The sequence below is a fragment of the Ictidomys tridecemlineatus genome, chromosome 12, assembly GCF_052094955.1.
Source record: "Ictidomys tridecemlineatus isolate mIctTri1 chromosome 12, mIctTri1.hap1, whole genome shotgun sequence".
NCBI classification, from domain to species: domain Eukaryota; kingdom Metazoa; phylum Chordata; class Mammalia; order Rodentia; family Sciuridae; genus Ictidomys; species Ictidomys tridecemlineatus.
The window spans coordinates 107,927,650-107,949,930 of NC_135488.1; the positions used below are offsets into that span (position 1 = coordinate 107,927,650).

General features: G+C 38.7%; 1 long non-coding RNA gene across 1 annotated transcript in view; it reads right to left on the minus strand.

Moving 5' to 3' along the window:
* Nucleotides 1-1,058: 1,058 nt before the first annotated feature.
* Nucleotides 1,059-22,281, minus strand: part of LOC144369620 (uncharacterized) — a 188,301-nt gene continuing 167,078 nt past the window's right edge. Inside the window, exon 3 of the long non-coding RNA XR_013429411.1 lies at nucleotides 1,059-1,752. This is a non-coding gene — a long non-coding RNA (uncharacterized LOC144369620). The remainder of the gene's footprint in view (nucleotides 1,753-22,281) is intronic.

Sequence of the window (22,281 nt, forward strand, 5' to 3'; positions counted from 1 at the left end):
AATCCTATTCTCTTTCAATCTGGGTGCCTGTGACTTTCTTGTAACTGAATACTGAGTGGTTTGTGCAACTGAGTCATAAAAAGTAACACAAACTTCACCTTGCTAGATGGAATAACCCCTCGGAAAGCCTTCCATCTCTGTGAAAGAAGTCCAGTTGACATGAGGCCACACCCTGTGAGGAAGCCCAAGCTGGGCTACAGACACACAAGAGGAGACTCTTGAGATGACCTGAGTATAGAGAGATGCTTGGTTGCAAGGATTGAATAATCAGAGACAAGGTGCAGAGGCAGGGAAGGTGGCAGAGTGGCCCCTGTCCAAGTGGCCACATTCATTCATACCAATAGGTTACCTTAGGTCATTAGTACCATAACCACATTACTGTTTAGAGTGTCAGTAGGTTGCTTAATCTGCAGTTACATTTTACAGTAACAATATGTAATGTTAGGAGCTTTGTGGGCTCTCAAAAAAGTCCATTGTCTGAAGTTACTGTTAGGCAGGCACATCCAGGAGCACCAGAGCTTGGTGAAACATTGTAGTTATCTAGCAAACAAGCTCTTTTATTCCTAGGAGCTATGTGTCTGCAATCAAGGTCGAAGCTTGATGAGGCTTTAACACAGAGGCTTCTCAGGGCATTGCATACCAGCTAGACATTGCACACATATTAGCTATATTATTAGATCCTAAGAGATTACAGGGCATTCTAAGGGTGGGAAACAGGGTGGCTGTTACCCTGTCCCCTCCCCCCGGAAATTTTTGCACCAGAGGAACACTTCCACAGTCAGAATCCCTACACTTGGTCAGCACTGTGCAGCTTGGGCGGCTCATTCTTAAAGTCTAGAAGCAGGTCCACCCATCTCCACCACCAGGCCTGGGAGAAAGAGCTGAGCTTCCCATGCACATTAGTAGAACAGCAGCCAGATACATATGTGAGGAAACATTTAGTCTGCTTAGACCAGCTATAATCCCAACTGTAATGGAACATTTTTCTGCAACACACATACACATGCAGTGAGTGAGGCAAGCAGTTTTATTACTTCATCTTACACACAATTGAGAAAACCACTGAGCAAAGAAGGAACTCTAAAATAAACGTGGGATAGAATCAGAATGCAAAGCATGCCCCCTCTTCCCAATTTGGTTCGTCTTAACACTCCAACCAAATTGCCCATCATCTGAAAGTCAAACTCACTCAGTTCTGCTATCGTGATCCCCTGTGGATTGCATTTGTTTTGCTTGGCATGGAAGGAAAACTATTAGAAAAATGACTGAACTGGTCTCTAACAGCGATTTGAAAATTCAGCGCAACAATTCGGCATTAAGTCTATAGAAGTCCTAATCTCACTTAAATCTCTGAATTTGATTCTTGGCACTTTCAGGAGTCAGGGCTGGAATAGACATAATAAATTTTTTGATCAATTAATTTTTATCTGAGTTTGAAGACTTTGTGCAGATAGAACCAGGGCACTTGGAGTCCAGGAGGAAATCCTCTCATAGTAGGATGTCTACTGTGGGCTTCTTGCTGGAGGCCAGACCCACAGCAGTGATCCTGGCAGCCATGGCAAGACGTACATCTTACCACACTCCCCAGTGGGAACTCAGGTCCTGTCCCCATTCCTGCCATAGTAACTTCACCTCTGAGAGGTACACCTGGGTCCTCTCCTGATTATACATGGGTAGTTCAGATTCCATGGTGTGTGTCTTTAATCTTCTGATGGGCCACACTTGGAAACTGCTTTGCAACAACAAGTAATTCTGGGGAAAAAAATATTTCAATAAAAATATTCTTAAAAATAAGCACAAAAGAAAAAACATTGGAAAAAGCCTCAACATCAAGGTAATCTGGTTCAAATTCAGTTGAAAATAGAAATGAGCACAGAATATTCCTTATAACTTGCAAATAGTTTACAAAGTAAAGCTGGGCACTTTTTTTTTTTTACTTCCCCAGAAACACCCAGCTCCATTTTCCTAACTCCTTCCTCATAATCTCTTCTATCATGAAAGACCAGCTTTTCTCTGTACAGCACAGGCAGCTCCTACTGCATGAATGTATAAACACCTCACCCAAATGACTGAACTAGTGATGGCCATTGTTTTTGCTTAAAAATGAACAAACACGAGTCCAGCTGTTGCTCAGAAACTTCCCTGACAGACACAATTTGCCCCATGGAGTCTACTGCTTTGCACAGCCCTGGTCACCTCTGTTGAGACACTTTTCAATCGTTCCCAAGGCCTACATGGCTTTATTTACTTTTGTTACCCTGCCCTATTCAAGAAAAAAAAAACATTAATGGCAAATAAACCTTCTCTTGGAAAAATGTTCTTTTTAAAAAAGTTCTCTGAAGGCATATTTGATTTTAATTCATGAACAAAATAGCTCAGTTATATTTCTGCCCTAACAAGAGCTACACCACACTGAAGAGTGAAGAGTTTTAGTTGTAAGAAGTGAGGAATGTGGAAGGATGAGGTTGTTGGAGATAAAGAGGCAACACTGGAGCTGATGTCACACGGCACACGACACAGCACTCTTTGGGCACCAGGATTTGAATATTTGAGGTAAGAAGAAGGTGAACAATGAACATTCCTCTTTAGAAGCCTTGGAAAGACTGACACTCCTCTCTTCCCCTCCCAGCTCACTTCTCTGTACGCCTGAAGAACATGTCTCCAACCTCCAGGTCCCAGGCCTTGGCTTATCCCCACCCAGCCCCTGTGACCAGAGCTCAGCTACCTTGTAAGCTACAGAAATATGCCTGAATTATTCTAGGACCCAACCTCGGTCTATGTCATTTCCATGGGGATGGATTTATAAGTTCTGATTACTTGAGGAGAAAACAAGACAAACATTGTAAAGCTACTTAAGCTTTCTCCGTATCCCGTCTTCCAAAGTTACCACATCAAAAGCAAAAATACACAAACATGGAAATTCAAACAAGAGCTGCGATAATGTACATCATGAAATACACACGGGACATCATTCTTATTTCAATGTCATAAGAGTCATCGAAAGAGCAAGGGAAAAGAAGATAGAAGTCTAAAGTCCACCTACTCTTAACCAGGATTTCTACATATCCCGTTCCTACTCACATTTAGAAGACATGCAGATTTCTATTAAAAATTTTATTTGCAAAGAGGCCACTGAAGCAAAAGAAATGAACCAGAATCCAAACTATAACTTTAAATCCAAACCAACAAGCTTCACCCTTTAAGAAAAAGGGATGGTGTATTTTTTAGTAGAACATTTTGGGGAACTTGACTTGCCAACATCAAGGCAAGTACTACTTTGCTTTCTTCCCTTTACTTTATTACTGTTGCTGATTATCCTGTCTGACCCTAAAGAATCTCTCTCCATGGTGTTAAACCACATTTAAGTTTCCACAAAAAGTGTGTCAGGGGTTAGAACCAATTTGGCATTATGTTTTTGTTTATAACATGGTGTAAAATAAAAAAGTTGTAAGATAAAATTTATGAAAATAATGTTGATGTTGGAAATCTAATGTATCACAACACAAGATAAAGTTTAATTTTGACGACAGATAAAAGGTGTAGTTTTCTTGCTAGCTCTGCTCTGTCTCAAGTACATACTCCAAGTGAGTGTTCTTAATTTTTGAGGAGATAATTCCCAAGCTTCTGAGTTGAAGTGGCCTGTCATTTTATGGACTCTCATATAGGGTCTCTCCCAATTTCTCATTAAAACCTCCACTGGAGATAAACCTCCACTGTAGATAAAGACAGCAGGCAGCCATTCACCAGAGCCAAGCATTCAGGCACCACCATACACCCAGGGAGGTCTGCGGGGTGCCAGGCATATACAGGTGAAAGAAATCCAGTCAGAGTCACCGTCCTCAGGGAGGAAAGCAGGTTACATATAGTCTTGCTGGATAGGCCACAGAAGAGCTGATTACCAAACCCCCTGTTCCAAAATAGCCCAGTTCGCCAGGCCAGAAGTATGTGTGTAGATAACTACAGCCTCTCCCCATTTGCCCACCTCTATATAAAACTGAGAATCGGGTAACTGGTCTCTTACTGCAGTTTTTCAAAACTGAGTGTGCTCTTCCTCCCCTGGTCAATTAGCATCCACATCTACTTGCAGATTGTGCAAGAAAGTTTAGGACAGAACAAAGCATGCTGGGTATGGCCCTGGCCAGCAAAGTGCTCTAGGTGAATTCTGATATATATTCTGGCTGAAGGTTAAAGCAAAGTTACAGATTGTCACAGGTGAATGTAGTTATTCCTAAGTAGGGGTCCCTTCACCAGCAAGACATTTGAACCCCAAGCCCCACCGCCAGAGATTCTAACTGAAGAAAAATGGGAGGAAATCTTGAAAATGACTTTAAAGATCTTCAAGGAATTCTGATGAGTGGTTAGATTTGGAAAATAAATTTTCTTTCTCAAGTAAGAAAACCAGGCCTTATAGGCAGTGTAGCTGAGCTGCGCAACACAGGCCGTGACCAAACACTAGAACTTGGCTACAAACTTTGTATCTTTATTCAGTCAAGACTTAAAGCTGTTCAGGGGCTTCTGAGCATGAAAGTGGATGGAAGAGACCAAGAGAAATCTATGCTCCTTTTAAATAGAAAAGTATGGTTGAGAGTTTTCTCCTGATTGACAGATTAGAAGACAAATTATTGCCAACCTATATCATAAAAAAAGTCATTCATGTAAGGATAAAAGAGAAACGCCATGAAAACTTAAATGAAAAACTCTTCTTAGACTGTGTGTAGTGAAGCTAAATAAATAGTATCAAAGTATGTTTTTTTTCCAAAAGTTAAAAACTCATCTTTCATAATAATGTAGAATAAAAACAGGTCAACTAACTCACAAGGGATTTGCCAAGATAAACCTAGTTCATGACAGAATTCAAGAAACTGCATATGAATAATGTTTGTGAAAGGAGTAATGCTGGACACTGATTGCTAGGTTAGAAACACAATTATCTAGTGTCCACAGAGCAATAAAACTTCAATGCTCAGGTTTATTTTACCAAATGAACGAAATATTTTCATCTCTACAGGACCAAAAGCTTCAATCTAATGTGTAACTATATAAAACCACATCCCTAGTCAGTCAATCTCATATAGGAAGTCAATAAAGGATTATACCCCAAGAATATTAAACAGCTTTTGGGCAGGTCTGTTAGACCATCCTCCAGGATTTTGAAAGGACATGGAGTCAACTTTTACTTACTTCCAAGTTCTGGATAAGTTCTCTTAACCTTAGTGACTGTAAGTTATCTCTAATGGTCATGCTTGATCACCAAAATGCTGGCCTCACCATGGGTGGGTCTGATGAATTTACCTGGGTGCAACACAAAGTGGGATAGCACATAAGCACCCAGATTACAAACCTCAGGTTTATGTTGTGCTGAGGGACTATTAAGGGCAGAAAATTAACTTCTAGCTGGAGGTTTCATGATGAGTGGACTTTTAAATGCCTATATTATTGGCACTTCTCTTCCAAGGCTAAGAATCCAAACCTGAGAAATTCATTTCCATCCTATTTCACCTGCATTACCCATAAACATAGTGGGATGGCTCTTTTCTTGAGGTCTCCAAGTCTTGTAACATGTTTGGCCTGCCAGAAAGTGACCTTCCTTTGTAGTTGAAAGACTGAAATGCTGTCAACTGCAGAACAGGTATCTGAATAGAGGCCCACAAGGACTCTGCATGCACCCTTTATGATATTTAACCTTCAAATTTTATTTCAAAGATGATGATTCAATCAGGAGAAAACTTTTTCAAAAAAAGTTTTGTTCTTTTTTAGTTATACATGACAGTAGAATGTATTTTGACATCCTGTGTGCACTGTTCATACACAGGAAGTACTGTCTTATTCCTCAGTGGTGGGCTTGTTGTACTGAATGGAATATGATTTAGTCTCAAATAACACCAGATATATCCTTCATCACAAAATAAAGGTTTTATTGAACTTTTGAAAATAACTATGGTGGCACTGGAAGTAAAGAGACCTGGTAAAACTGAATTCTTCAGAGACAGGAAGAACACAAAGTCACTTTTTAAAGTTTTTATTTCTGTTGTCTACCAAATGGAATATTAGAGATCAAAAGAAAAACTAAAGGGTTTTCTCATATTTCCATAAAACAATACCATATTATAGGATAAAAATCCACAGTTTGTATTCTAGATTCTTTTCACCCTGATGGATCTTTTGTCAACCGTCAGCTGTGTCATGAAGTCTCTTGCGTGTCCCCTGTGATATGTGGCAATGGTCCCAGCAGTGTCTGTTTGCAACCTGTACCTGCACCACCTGTTCCTGTACCAGGCATCCTTCTTTCTACAGGACTCTGAAACTGTCCCTCATCATTGAAGATTCTGTTTTTCTTCTGTAGCTCATGACAGAGGCTCAGATGAGCAAGAGAGAAGTCAAACCACTTGTTGATAAGAATCAATGGCACAGTAACCAACAGTACAGAACGAGAGCAAGTGAATTATCTATCAAGGCACAACACACATAACTATTTCATAAGGACTTTGCCAGTGCCTGTCACCAAGGACAGAATGTATTATGATCCCTGGATGCACTTTCAAATCTCTAGGATATGTTGATGCATCTTGAAAAGAGAAAATATCTAATGTATTTATATTCTTGAGCCTTTACTAAGCAAATTTAACAAGCACTTACCTAGGGAAGGAGCGTCTTCCCAGTTTCATCTGGAATTCCCTTACAACACTTCCTTAGTATTAACCTTTTTATTTTATTTTGGTACCAGGTATTGAACTCAGGGGCACTTGACCACTGAGCCACATCCCCAGCCCTATTTTGTATTTTACTTTGAGATAGGATCTCACTGAGTTGCTAAGCAACTTGCCATTGCTGAAGCTGGCTTTGTATACTTGTGATCCTCCTGTCCCAGCCTCCGGAGCCACTGGGATTACAGATGTGTGCCACCGTGCCAGGATAGTATTAACAATTTTAAAAAGATGTATATATCAGATATATAATTTAAAGGTAAAACAGCAATTCTCTGTTTTCAGGGCTCTACATGAAAGTATAGCTCAAATTCCCCCGAGTTTAGTGTCTGATCTTGGAAAAATAAAATAAAAATAGTAATTTGAAGAAAGATTTGGTCAATTATCTGGTCACTAATTATTAGGTCATTTAAAGTTTGTCCAACAATGGACGAATAGGTTTAAAAAAGTGGTATAGCTATAAGATTTAAAAAAGTGTTATAGCTATAAGATGAAATATTGTTTGACCTTTAAAAAGGAATATAGAAGTGATACATGGTGTTACTTTGAACCTTGAAAACTTTTGCTAAAGGAATAAACCCTATTACAAAAGATCACATGTTGTACAAGGAAAATTTTATGAAATATCCAGTATAGGCAAATCCCCCCACCCCCTCCACACACACAAAGAAAGGTTATTGTCAGAGGTTGGAGTCAGGAACAAATGAGAAATGACTGCTAACAGGAACAGGTTTCTTTTCACAGTGCCAAGATGCTCTGAGATCAAGCCTTGATGGCATCTGCACGGCTCTGATTATACTGAACACCACACCATCTCACTCTTTAAAAACAGTGAATTCTATGGTATGTGAATTAGATATGGCTAAAGACATTTTTTAGATCACCATCTACTAAATATTAGTTTTCCCTGCACATTTATAGCCAAAGACAAGAGAGTTAAGTCATGTTTTATCAACAATATTTAGAAGTCATGAAAGAGTCAAGATGTTCCCCGTGGATTATTAAGACCATATTGTCAGGTCAGCTTCCTCGTTATCTCCATCGACCTGCTCTGTTCTGCAAGGACTGCACAAGTCGGGGATGGTGTGTGGGGGTGTGTGTGCTTACTACATGCAATAGTCATCAACATATACCGACTTATTTATTTTGTAAACAGCACCTGGATCCAAAATTATAAGCACCTGAAATCAAAGAAAAGGGAGGCAGAGCATCAAGCAGTACTGCCTTCTTTTACCAAGATAGGAAGCGATTCATTTTCTATTCACTTATACCCTTCTTTTGTAAAAAGAGAAGAACTCAATTATCTTTTTGAAAATCACAATGTTTTCAATTTGAAATATTACTCTGCCATCTTAATTATTAAAAAAATACACAAAGAAAATTATCAAGAAAAGCAAAACTCAGGAAGGAAAACTAAAAATCAAAAAGTAAGGGCAGGATGATTCAAGCAAAATCAAACATGCCAGTAAGTACAAGAACTTAAGAGTTTAAATTACGTTAAAAATCAAATATCTCACAGTTTAAAATGTACTCTGAGACATAATATTTAAGAAAGCTAAAATATGAGTACCAATGTGCAACACAGATACAATAAAAACAGCAGAGGTAACATTAAAAAAGCTTCAATAAAATTTAAGATCTTAAACAGAGCAGAGACAATAAATTAGTCCTAATTGATGGTTCCATTCACAACAAAAATATGGGTCATAAACAACTATGTGAGAAGTTTTGAAATACATCAAGTATCTTTAAAATGTTAAGAAATGAGCTAAAATTCATGCTGTGAGGAAGAATTTTATATGCTACTCATGGACCATGTTGTGGCTATCAATAAGTTGAAGTACATAATAAGATTTAATCAATAGATACCTATTGAATGCTCTACTTTACCAAAAATATGCATTCCTTTCAAGTATCCATGGAATATTTATAAAAATTGATTGAATAATAACTAGAAAACAGACTTCAATAAACTGAAAGATGTTAAAGGCACCACATTTTAACCATGCCATGAAACAAATTGTATATTAAAAAAATCTAAGGACTAAGGAATATTAAAATATTCCATAAATTGTTATTAGTTCAAAGAGAATATTCAGGAAATAACAATGAAAAATAGAAAAAATAAAAAGAAGATTAATTTTCTAAATTAATAGTCTAAAATTTTAGCTCTATTAAGGGAAAACCTATTGTTAGAAGGAATGGGGGAGGGGGAAAGAAAGAAAAAGGAGGTCAGGATAGGTGGAAGGGGAAAAGAGCAGAAAAGGTACTTGTTAAATTCAAGAAGCCACAATTATCACCACTGACATGAAGTTAAATAAATAAATAAATGTGTTGCTAAGGAGAACATTGATTTTAGAAATGTAAATAAGTTAAAATTAATAAATTAAGGTTCTTTTAAAGCTCAAGAATTATTTGACTTCATACCCCCCCGCCTTTTTTAAATTGAAACACATCTCTGATAAATCTAATTCAGAAAAAAAAAATCAGTAAGACAAATCCAGTAAAATAAGTCACAATGCAAAGCATGGAAGTGGAATGAGGAGCCTTGATATAGACTGCTGTTCCAATTAGATTATGGATTTCTCAGGGTCAGCTGTCTCTAACATAGCCCTTCATTCTCTGCATAAACCTGGACAGCCTTAAGGGGGAAAAAAAAATCCGAAACTGGCACTGCAGAGTTGCCCTTGCTTTTAGGACACAACACAGAAATTCCTACTAAAGCCTGTTTGCAAATACAAAGCTAATTTTTGACTTTTATTAATGTACTTTGCAATCAAGAAATGATTTGGATTGCTGTATTTATCAATACTGTAGAGCCCTTAAGGATGTTCTGCTAAGTGCCTTCTGTGGCCAGAGAAGACTGCCTTGTTCTTCTCAGAAAAGGGAGATCATGATGAATAATGGATCAGGTTTTTTTGCATAAGGCATCTTTGATATTTACTAAAGAAGAGCTTTCCAGAAAAAAATAAAACCAAAAGTGAGTCATTCACCAGCTAAGAAAGTATTTCCAATCCCAGGGATATAGTGTTTACTGCCATCTGGCTTAAAAAAAAAAAAAAAAAAAAAATCAAGCCTGGTAGGAAGTCAAATGGTGGGTTCCTACTGCTCTTATTTTTATTCAGGTATATCTTACTGAAATTAAAATTCAGTCTAACATTTACAGAGAAAAGAGCAAGATTGCAAAACATTAGCTCACACCTTCGGAGAAAATAGGGAAAGAGGAGGAGGGGTTTCCAAGACTGGCCAGTCTCAACTGTTTGCCTACAAGTCATAGGCTTCCTGCTGCATTCCTGCCAGGTTGTACCTCTGACTGGTCACCAATATACGTCCCAATTTAACTGCCTCTAAACAAGGCACTTCCTAGTGAGGATAAAGTAGTGTGTTCCCTTTGACACAAAACATCAGAACTTATTGAAGCTTTTGAGGCGGTTAATATTCCTCAAATGAATAAACATCATTTCAATCAATAGTATGAAAACACAATGTGTAATAAATTTTTCCATTCCTAAAAACACGTTAGGATTTCATGAAAATCAGAAATAAGTACCCCAATGATCACCTCTAGCAACTGATACCATCCAAGCAACTCGAACCACCGTTTCTAGAGTGTATTTTATTTCTTTTTGGTTGGTTTTGTTTTATCTTTTTGTTTGTTGTTTTTGTTGTGTCTTAAATGTTCTTCACCTAGGATTATATTAGTTGTAGTCAGAGGCTAGAAATTTTGTCCAGGGAAGCTCTAACTTTGACAGCTCACATAGTCTTTGATTCCTAAGGAAGAGGGTAGGTATGATTTCTAAAGACAACCATTCTTGGATACTTCTTTCAATGATAAAAATGCCATTAATATGTCAAAGTCACATTCTGCCCTAGGATTCAGAAGTCAGTGGGTTCACTATGGTAGCCATTAGCCATGCACACCTCTGAAAATTTAAATTTGAATTAATCAAAGTTAAAGTTCAGTTCCTTGGTCACATTAGCCATGCTTCGAGTGCTCCTAAAGCTGTCCTATTGGATAGAAGATACAAAATATATACATTATAAAAAAAACCACAATGAAATCCCAAAATTTCAATGACATTCTGATAGAAATAGAAAAGGCAGTCATGAAATTCATCTGTAAAAATAAGAGACTCAGATAACCAAAGCAATCCTTAGCAAGAAGAGTGAAGCTGGTGGCATTACTATTCCAGACTTTAAACTATACTACAGAGCAATAGTAACAAAAATACCATGGCACCAAAATAGACTTGTAGACCTATGGTACAGAATAGAGGACACAGAGACTAACCCACATAGCTACAGTTATTAGACAAAGGTGCCAAAAATGTACATTGAAGATAGCCTCTTCAACAAATGGAGCTGGGAAAATTGGAAGTCCATATGTAACAATATGAAATTAAGCCTCTATTTCTTACCATACACAAAACTCAACAAAGTAGATCAAGGACCTAGGAATTAAACCAGAGACACTGTCTATTAGAAGAAAAAGTAGGCCCAAATCTCCTTCATGTCAGATTAGGCCCCAACTTCCTTAATAAGACTCCTATAGTTCAAGAATTAAAACCAAGAATCAATAAATGGGATAGATTCAAACTAAAAAGCTTCTTCTCAGCAAAAGAAACAATCAGTGAGGTGAAGAGAGCCAACAGAATGGGAACAAATCTTTACCACATGCACATCAGATACAGCACTAATCTCTAGGATATATAAAACACTCAAAAACCTTAACACCAAAAAATCAAATAACCCAATAAATGGGCCAAGGAACTGAACAGACACTTCTCAGAGGTGAATATATAACCAATCAACAAACATGAAAAAATGTTCAACATCTCTAGTAATTAGAGAAATGTAAATCAAAATTAAGATTTCATCTCACTCCAGTCATAATGACATCTATCAGGAATACAAACAATAAGTGTTGGCAAGGATGTGGGGGGGAAAGGCACACCTATACATTGCTATGGGACTGCAAATTGGTGCAGCCAATCTGGAAAGCAGTATGGAGATTCCTTGGAAAACTTGGAACCACCATTTGACCCAGCTTTCTAACTCCTTGATCTATATATATACTCAAAGGACTTAAAAACAGCATACTACAGGGACATAGCCATATCAATGATTATAGGAGCACAATTCACAATAGCTGAATTGTGGAACCAACCCAGATGCCCTTCAGTAGATGAATTGATAAACTTACACACACACAACTCAGCATTAAAAGAGAATAAATCATGGCATTTGCAGGTAAATTGATAGAGTTGGACAGTATAATGCTAAGTTAGCCAGTCCCAAAAAACCAAAGAATGAATGTTTTCTTTGATATGAGGATGCTGACTCATAATAATGATGGGGGAGGAGCAGAGGAGGAATGGAGGAACTTTAGATAAGGCAAAGGGGAGAGAGGGAAAGGAGGGGGCAAGGGGTAGGATTGATGGTGGAATGAGTTAGACATCATTACCCTAAGTACATGTACGAAGACACAGACGGTGTACAATCAGTGACTTGGGAAATTGTGCTCTATATGTGTAATATGATATGAATTGTATTCTGCCATCATGTATAACAAATTAGAATAATTTTAAAAATGTAAGTCCCCCCCCAAAAAAATAAATTACATTGGAACTCTGTTTTAGATGCAGAAATGAAGGTAGGCCTGGGTTTTCTTAGACCTTTAAGTTCCCTTTAACGTTCCAGGCACTTACCCTCTCAACTGACACTTGCATTTGTCCACAAAGCAAATGATACAATGTATATAGAGACCTGGCAGCAATCAGTCATTTCTAACTGCTTCACCAACAATGATTAACATTTTTTTCGTCCTATGGGCACTGTGATTTTAAAGTTTCCCAAAATTTTGTTGATGTTGTTTCCCCACTTTTTAAAATTGACACATAAAAATTGTATGTGTCTTTGAAGTATCATGCAATGTTTTGATATTTAGTCTGATAATGTACTATATAGTGTATACTGATCAAACTAGGCTAATTGGCACATCCATCACCTCAATCATTTATGGTTTCTTTGTGGTGAGAACTTTCAAAATTCTAGATTTTTTGAAATATATAGTTCATCATCATGATCTACTGTCTCCCTACTGTGCGGTAGAACAAGAATTTATTTCTCTTATCTAATTGTAACTGGGGATCAGTGACCAAGCCCTCTCCATCCCATCTTCCCCTCTCCTCCTCCAGTTACTAGCCCTCGGTAACCACTCTTCTACCTTCGACTTCTACATAATCAACTTTTGTTGGGTCCATGTACAAGTAGGGTCATCAGTATTTGTTTTTCAGTTCCTAGCTTGTTTCTCATCACACAATGTCCTCCAGGTCCACCCGTGCGACTGCTTATTGGAGAAGGCACCGTCTCATGACCACCCTCATAGCTTTCTTCCTTCACACTCTTTTCCATGGATCATTTTAGGGCCTATCTGTCCCCAAAACTTTCCCCAACCCTTTTGGTGTCTCTATGGCACTTGTATCTAAATGTAGCACATTGTATTTTTCTGAAAGGTGAAAGGGCACACAAATGGGGGATTAGATTCTCCCTCCTTACTCCCTCAATCTTTCTTTAGATTGATATGCAAACTTGCTCCATGAAGATTCCAACACTGATTTTTCTGAATGGATTTTCAATACTACTCTTGGGGAAAAAGTGCCAAAAATCCTCGTGCAAAGATCACGATAATCAGCATATCGGTAGTTAGGCACCTAGATGTTTTATTAGTCACTGAGGTTTTCTATGTTTTGGAACTTTGTCTCCAGCTATTCTATGAGGCCGGCCCCAGGGACAGAAACCAGGGCTTTTACTCCACCCCTGTCTCTCTCACTGAGCCCAGGGAAGAAGTTCTACAAACACACTTGGTTTGATATAATTTCTCTCCTCCAATCCCCTCCCCTCAAATTTCTTTTGAAAAATGAAGACCTTTTCAGCAGTTCCCATTCTCCCTGTAAGGGTTTATTTTCTCCATTTAACTTACACTCTCATTATCAGACCATAAGTGACTGCTTTCTCATTTGTGAAGGCATAAATTTTGCAAAATAACAAGAAAACTGGATCTCAAATATTCATGTTTCCTCTTCCCACCCACGAATCTATTCTAAACTTATGTAGGTGATGAATGAGTAATATGCTTCTGGAATATGCACAATGCTTCAACTCCTATTAGCCTGTGCTCATTGTGTTTATCTGCCCAGGTCCCTGACCACCTTGTACCTACTATGACAACAGGCATGTGCCAAAGCCTCCTCAGCCAAAGACCACCAGGCACACACCTGCTGTCTGGCAGGCCAGATCAACTAAATCAGTGCCCAGAGGGAGGGCATCCCAACACCACAGAAGGCACCTGCAAAGAACAGAGGTCTCTTGTAATGTTCGAGATCCTGCTGAAGGTCAGCAGTGAAGGTGACTTAGCAATCGATATCCCCAGTTACATATAGAAAAGTAGGTCTTAGGGATGCACAGGTAAGAAAGCTGGAAACACTAAAGAACAGGGGGTCATTATGGGGTTTCACAGCTGCCATGCAACCTGAGGAGACAGTGTTTCCTGTTGATTATGCCCTTGATTTTGTGTCCGTCTCCCCAGCCCCATTAATAGCCCGAGTTAAGTCACTCTTTAACTTCGGACAGCATTTTACACCTTTGGTAGTTAACCTTTACTTCATGTTAACTATGTGTTAGGCGCTATTACAAGGGACTTTTATTTAATCCTCACCACATTCTATAGGTACTCATATTGCCATCATTTAACTTAAATAAGGGAAAACTGAAGTTCAGAGTGGTTAAGTAACTCGCTCGGGATTACCTGGCAAGAAAGCAGCAGGCTGGGTTTCAGATAGGCCGTCTGTCCTCAGAGTCGCCAGGACCATCCACAGCCACACAGCTGGGCTGATGTAAATGGATCCAGGTACCATCCCAGGAGAAGGGGTGAAATGCAGGAAAGAAAAAAAACATGAAAGCCCTTTACATTTTTTTTTTCCACATCCAAATTGTCAGCCAGGTTATTCTGGAATTACTAACTTCCAGGTAGTTTTTGACATTATTGCCGAGATCTCCTAGATGAGCTCATGGAGCCAGGAGACCTTCTGTCCTGCGTTGCCAGCCCTTGAATGATGTAACCCGGCTGCTTCAAGGAAGCCAAGGAGGGTCAGTCTCCGTGGAGGTGTTAAGAGATTTATGGAAAACTGAAGATGTGTTCCCTAATTTCTCATGTCACAATCCTATTTTATCTGTTGACTCTGCTGTCCAGGAGATTAAGCGAGTTCTGAAATAAGAGGTTTTGTACCTGACCACATGCCTGGTTTTCCAGGGCGACAGAATTCATTTTTGCTATGATGGCCACAGTAGCAGAAAGGGCCCCTCCAACTGCACTGCATTCAGCAATGCCTCAACTCCTATTGGCCTGTGCTCTGTTGTTATCTGTTTTCTAGCTTGTTCATGCCCTGGAGGCTTCCACCAGGTCTTCAGAGAGCATTGGTTTTTCTGGGGTTACACTTGTCCCTGAGGCCCTCCACCATTAGGTCCTTCACTGTCCAGCAGTAAGAGTCCTCAACACTCTGGTGGCTGTGTTTGCATTTGGGTCTCCTGAACACTTTGGTGGCAGCCCCAGATCCCATGCAACGGCCTGACTCTGTCATTCCCTCCTAGGAGACGCAGAGTCTCCATTCTCACAGATGCTGGTAATGGTTTGTAGAAACCCTTCAGACTCTAAATTTAGATATAAATGGAGATTCAATTTTATAGGGATATATGCATCAAATGCATATTGTATTTTTGAATAGGAATAGATTTTTTTTTTTTTTTTTTTTTGGAAATACCTAGTTCACTTCATCCCCATTTTAAATGTAAGTGGGGAAAAAAAGTGTAAAAGCATAGCAATTCATGGCTATGACTGCTGTTCTACACGTTAGAAGCATAAGACCAGAACTCTGTTTTCTCTTAACAGAACCATGGAGAAAGGGTTAGAGAAACAGTGTTGTCACTTCCTCCCCAAAGGGCAAGTTATTTTGTTCTCTTCATTTCTCCCAACAACTAAAGCCTCCTTGTTTCCCATTCTGATTTTCTGCACCATTTGCCTCTGCCACGTCAATTTGTGGATTTGGTCTAACTGCTTTTTATGCTGATAAAAAGGCTGACAGTGCAACTCCGCAAAATAAATCACCGCCTTTCCTGGCGGCTGGTGTCGCCTGACTGAAAACCTTTAAAGCGATGATCAGGTCCTTCCAGAACTGTTTTGCCCTAGTGGAGTTTACACACATCTGTTCACACCAGTACAGATTCACTTATGCATCAGCCCCACAACTTCAGCTGCATGTACTGATGGGTGTCAGCAGTGTGTGACCCCTTTGGAGAGTATGAAGAGGACCTTGGCTGCTTTATTTGGAAGTAAGGAGGAGTGGTGGTTCCCCTTACTTACCAGGTGCCTCCTGCCTCAAGACTTGGCCCACGCTGTGCTATGAGAAGGGCTATTCATTACTAAGGACCTTTAAAAAAAAATGCCTGACACCAACTCATACCAAGAATAAAACCAGGAATACATAGAAGTGAGGCCTGAGGAACAGCATATTCACCAACGTGGTTGTGATAAGGCAGCAGCAGCACTGAGCAGGATTGCTGTGGACATCAGTGGGCCCCAACAGCTCAGATGAAGATGAAGGTCAGGTCTCACATATTCCCATCAGAACCAGGGCAATGAAAGGTTTGCAGAATCAGAACCAGAACCACAGAGAAATTACCCCTTGTAAGAGGGAAGAACGTCAGAGAGATCCATGATGAGCTCCACTACTGACTGGCTCTACCGTGGACAGGTCATTTCAGCATTTCACCCCTTGGGAAGTCTGCAAAGCTCGTCAGTGCACAAAGCTGATCTCATTCACCCCGAATTGAACGGAGCTCAGGAAGCAGCCACGAGGTTTCCAACCAGCTCCTCAGGGGAAATGACCAAGCTTCACAAGTCATCTGGCTTGGGATAGGGATGCCTTTTCCTTAATTATTGATTTAGCTATCCTATTTTTTTTTAAAAAATAAGCTTTCTATAAAATGTGAAATAAACATTAAATTCAGAAAATACAAAACCCTCAAAAGGGCAAGAGAAAAGGAAATTAACATAAGAATTCTGAATTTTTAATTATACTCTTAAAGATAAAGGCAAGGACTTATAATTCTTGCCAAGATGGTGAGCAAGCAAGAACTACTAGATCTCTGCAGTAGCAACTCCTGAGAAGTAACAGAAGAGAGTAAAATTTTTATCTAAGAAGCTAATTCAAAAACCATCCGAGATGAAAGGCTTCCATGAACATGTGGGGGGTGTGTGTACGTGGGAAGTAGATTTGGTGGGGAACAGCCTGAGGAAAAAAAGCATCCTAACATGGTAGGAGAGATTGGAGGCAAGACTTTGAGTCTTGCTTAAGTCTTACAAACTACTTTGATGTGGGAGCCAACCTCCAAGGTAATTCCAGTGATCCCCCTATTTATGCACATGAGACTAACGGGAAGCCCATACTGAGAAATGTTGCTTTGGAGCATCATGGGCCTCAAAATCTCCTTTGAACTTTGAGGCTCACACGTCCCCTTCAGGGCCAGAGGCTGCATTACTGCATCCAGTATCAGGGAAAGACACTCTCTTTTCAAGAGGGATCCCTGTATACCCTTGGCCTAGCTTCTCATGTTCAGGATGGAAAGCAATGCAGAAATTGTGTGGAATGGTTGGAATTTTCTATTACTAAAAGCCAACATAGCAGTGATTATTATTACTATATCCATACCTATGCCAAATTTTGTATTTTTATAAAACTTCCTAAAAATAATTTTTTGAATCAAAAAGCATGATTGTTTTAATTTTAAAATATATTGCCAAATTCCCCTGTAGAAACCTTTAATCCATTATAGTTTAATTATCCATATGGCAATTTCCAATTTTTCCATATTCAGGTTAAAATTTGCTATTGGCCTTTTTAGTCTTTGCTAACCTAGTAAGAAAAACACTAGCTTTTAAATATCCTTTCTTCTGATTGTTGATTTTGTTCAACTTTGTTTTTTTTAATACAAAATTTTTTATTCATACCTTTTGACCATTTTCTGTTTGGCCATTTTCCGTTCATCTGTAATTTTTCAACACTACGGGTATAATCCCTTTGTCTATTCTGTCATTTCATGAAATTTTCCCTGTTTGAAACTTGTCTTTCATTTTGTAACACACCTTCTGTCCTATAAAGGCTACTTTTCTCTTTCATCATGGAGTCCAACAGACAGACTTTTCCTTTATATATTTCAGCCTCATCGTATTTGTGAAAATGCATCTCCAATGGTGTACACACATTCCCTGAAATTTTCTCCTGGTTCTTTGGGCATTTTATATTTTCATATTTAATACATCATTAATTTAGTTTCTATGTACTATGAGCAGGAACATAACTTTTTCCCAAAAATAGTAAATCAGGAGACATTAGAGTCTTAACATCACAAACAATAAACATGCACTGTCACTACCATCACCATGTGCTGATATCATGTAACAACTTAGTGTCTAACCAAGGACACGCCGTTTCTAAAGAGCCTGTGAAGTTAGAATAATAATGTGTTGTACTTCCTACAGGCCAGAAAGTCTTCTAAACACTTCATGTGAATAATCTCTTTCGGTTCTTACAACATCCCTTTGACAAACACTACTATTACCATTTTACCAATGGGGAAAAAAAAATGAGGATAATTGTCCAGTGTCACATAGTTAACATGAAGGACCTGCAGGAAGGAATTTTTTTTTTGTCCTTTAGTTACTCATGACAATAGAGTCTATTTGACACATTAATACAAACATGGAGTATTTCTTATTCTAGTTAGGATCCCAGTCTTGTGGACGCACATGATGTAGAGATTCACTGTGGTGTATTCAAACATGTATATAGGAAAGTTATGTCAGATTCATTCCACTTCCTTTTTATTCCCTTCCTCCTCCCTTTCTTTCATTTTTCCTTTATCTAATCCAATGAACTTCTATATTTCCCTCCCTCTTTTTTGAATGTTTGCATCCGTATATCAAAGAGAACATTTGACCTTTGGTATTTTGCGATGGGCTTATTTAGGTTGGTTCCATAGCTTAGCTGTTATGAATTGAGCTGCTATAAACATTGATGTGGCTACATCCCTGTAGTATGCTGATTCTAACTCCTTTGGATATATACTGAGGATTGGTATAACTGGATCAAATGGTGGTTCCATTCCGAGTTTTCTGAAGAATCTTCATACTACTTTCCAGAGTGGTTGTGCTAATTTTCAATTCTACCAGTAATTTACCCTTTTCCCCACATCCTTTCTAACATTTATTGTAATTATATTCTTGAGAGTTGCCGTTCTGACTAGAGTGAGTGAAATGTCAGGGTAGTTTTAATTTGTATTTCTCTAAGTGCTACAGATGTGTAACATTTTTTCTTCTTTTATTTGTTGACCATTCATTAAATATGGCTCTTGAGACCTGGAAAAGGCATATATTTGCAGATACTATAGAGATGCACAGGTTATTACTAGAACATAAGGTATGCCTGTCTATCCATCCACTAATCTACTGAGAGAAGCATGTAGGCATTGCATATAGGGTATGTAAGAGAGAAAAAAATCCTTCTGAGTCAATCTCTATTTAAAAATCAAAGAAGTTGACACAAATTGTCAGAAGCTGGTTTTCTGACAGTTTTAGAGTGACAATCCACAGGACCATCCATAACCTTAACCCAAACACGTACACAGACACAGCCCGCAAAAAAATACGCACTCACCACTTGCCAAAGAGCCAGGATGGCAGGGATACAATATCCTTCATTTTCGTAAGAGGACCTTTGTGATAACAATGATAAATTGTTTCTTGAAACTCAGTTTCTTAGACCACACATGCATATTCTACCTCTGTGTATCTTCCTAGTTCATCCCATTATTCCAAATAAAGTTCCCATCTCGGTAACCAATCCTGGAGTTTCCTCACCTGCTGAAGACCAAACAGCTTTGAATATCTACTTTTACTTACCAGTCACTGGAGGAGCCATAGCAGTTTGATTGACAGGCTTCTCTTCTACAGAAATGTAATCTTACATACTTTGCTTGGAGACCTAGAACTGAAAACGCTGATTGGACTGTGTCCTTTCTTTAAGTGGCTGTCAGCCCTGACTGCGTCCATCTTAGCTGCTCCTTGGACATCAGACAGACAGTATAGCTAAGACAAAAGTGGGGCATGGGGGTTTTAGGATACAGCAGCTGCAGTTGTGATTTAGGATCACCAACATAATAATTCCATTATAACAGGTATATATTTTTTATTAAAATTATTAAATTTTTTCTTATTTAAATAGGAATGTTTAGGGTTGTTACTTTGGCTTTAGGAAATCCACAAAGCGGGGAATTATACCCCTGTAGGAAAAGGGAATTATACTTTGTGACAGAAAATACCCACAGAAGTTGAGAGTAGAGGAAGAGAATGCACAGGTTCTATATTCTAGTGTTCTGATGATCCCCAAAGAAATAATTGACCTGGCAGTAAAGAGGTGAGATTTTGGGTGGGCCAAGTCCTTGGTGGCCTGTGTTGTCTGCTTCCTTTTCCTTGGGGTATATTTGAATGATTTTTTTTTTTTACCCTCATTCTCCTACAGACCAGCTTGCAAAGGAATCTCTGCTTTAGCCATGGGTCACAATGCAGGCCTGGATGTTCCCACTGAAGATTTTTCACTAAGAGTTGAGCCTGTAGGCTCAGACAGATTCACTCTAGGAAACTAGGAAAGTCATTCTAGGGAAACAGTACCAAAGTTGTGTACATGGTGACATCTAACATCCGGCCACTAACTCTCCGCCAAAGACTGCACACACAGATCCTCGTGGGAACTTCCATGGGATTCTGATAGAATAGATCCTTTACGATTTTTTTTTTGATACATGAGCACTGATACTATTTCTGTATGCATGGAATTTTCACTAGAGCCAGAACTTTGATAACTTCTAAATGCCTCAAAGAAAAATGGCATGTGACAGGGTATTACAACTTAGCTCATTTAAACATAATTAATGGTAACAGTCCATGAATAAGCCTATAATTCTGAAAGAGAGCTAACAAATGTGGAAACTGAAAAGGGCCTCATTAAAACTGGTTCTCTTAGCAACTGGCATAATTTGGTACAAATGAATTAGGTAGCTGACTTTGGAAAAAAAAAAAGATCCAAATGATCCAATGCTGACTCAGAAAAGTAAAGATTCCAGTTATATAACAGTATAATGTGAATGGCAAGTAAGGATTCTATTGCTAAAATAAAGTTTAAAAGATTCCTGTAATTCAGCTGATGAGAAGCAAGTTGCTAGAACAGCCTACAACAACTTGACTACTTTGTACCCAAGGTTTTGAGGCAGATTGTTAGGCTCCATGATAGTAGTCACTTGCCACCCCTCCCAATAATCATAGCCCATTATCTGCTTTATTTTCTTCATTGTTTTTAATATCAAAATTAACATTATTTATGTATGCATCTACTTATTTTCTGTCTGTCTTCTACCAGTATTCTTCTAAACCTTAAAGATACAATCTTGTCCTCAGGGTTCACTGTAATAACCTCTATGCCTAGAATAATACTGGTTAAAGTTCAATAAATATTTGCAGAATGAATAAGGGAATGAAGGAATCAATACCACTGACGCATGCATGACTGCTCCCAGTAAGTGCTTATTATAGGACACTGAATGGGAAGCCTAGAATATGTCCATGAATAGGACTAGCTCTGGCAGGTCATACTCCCTTCCACCTTGTTGCTCCTTTCACTTGGGGCTAGTGTAACCCGTCTACAAAAGCCTTCTTGATGTTCTCCTCCATCGCTTGGATTAATATATATTTATTTGTCTGGAATTTCACAATGTGGAAATGAACTAAAACAGTTCTGCAGTCCCTAGGCATTTCACAAAATGAGAAATGAAGTAAACATCCACTCTGATCAGTGATTCCATTGCTAAAACTCAAAGGAGAACTTGAGAACCATCAACAGGATGAGATGTAGAAAGAAAATTGGACCACATATTGGAGACCTATGTCATCACCATGGACAAACCAACTTTGAGTTGTGATTGCAAAGACTCAGAAATCAGAAAAGGGGAGAAAAGACAGGCATCCGGGTATGCTCCTTGAGGCAAAATACACAGTTTAAAACAAAAAGATAAGTTTTTGTAAGAGCCAGTGTAGCCTCTTGGAAAAACAAATAGAATTTAATTCTTTATCATTTGGGGGTTGATAAATAATAGGGGAAAAAATTAGTGGATCTCTACTAATCTTTTCCGCATCTCAAAAACCAGGATGATCACATCTAGTTTCAGAGGATTATAGAAAAGAAAACAGAGGCATAACTCTCTGCTAATGATGTGCAGTCAATTCATTTGACAAACACTGGCAAAAAAGAGTGAACCATTGCAGTGAGTTGGAAATAATTTAATAGTAAGCATCAGAGAAAAAGCATTGTACCAATGCTTGCACACTAAAATGGGTCTGATAACTGGCTCTGAGCTGGGAACTCCAAGGATAGGTCAATAAGCTTCACTGTTAAAGCAGAGACGAAATGAT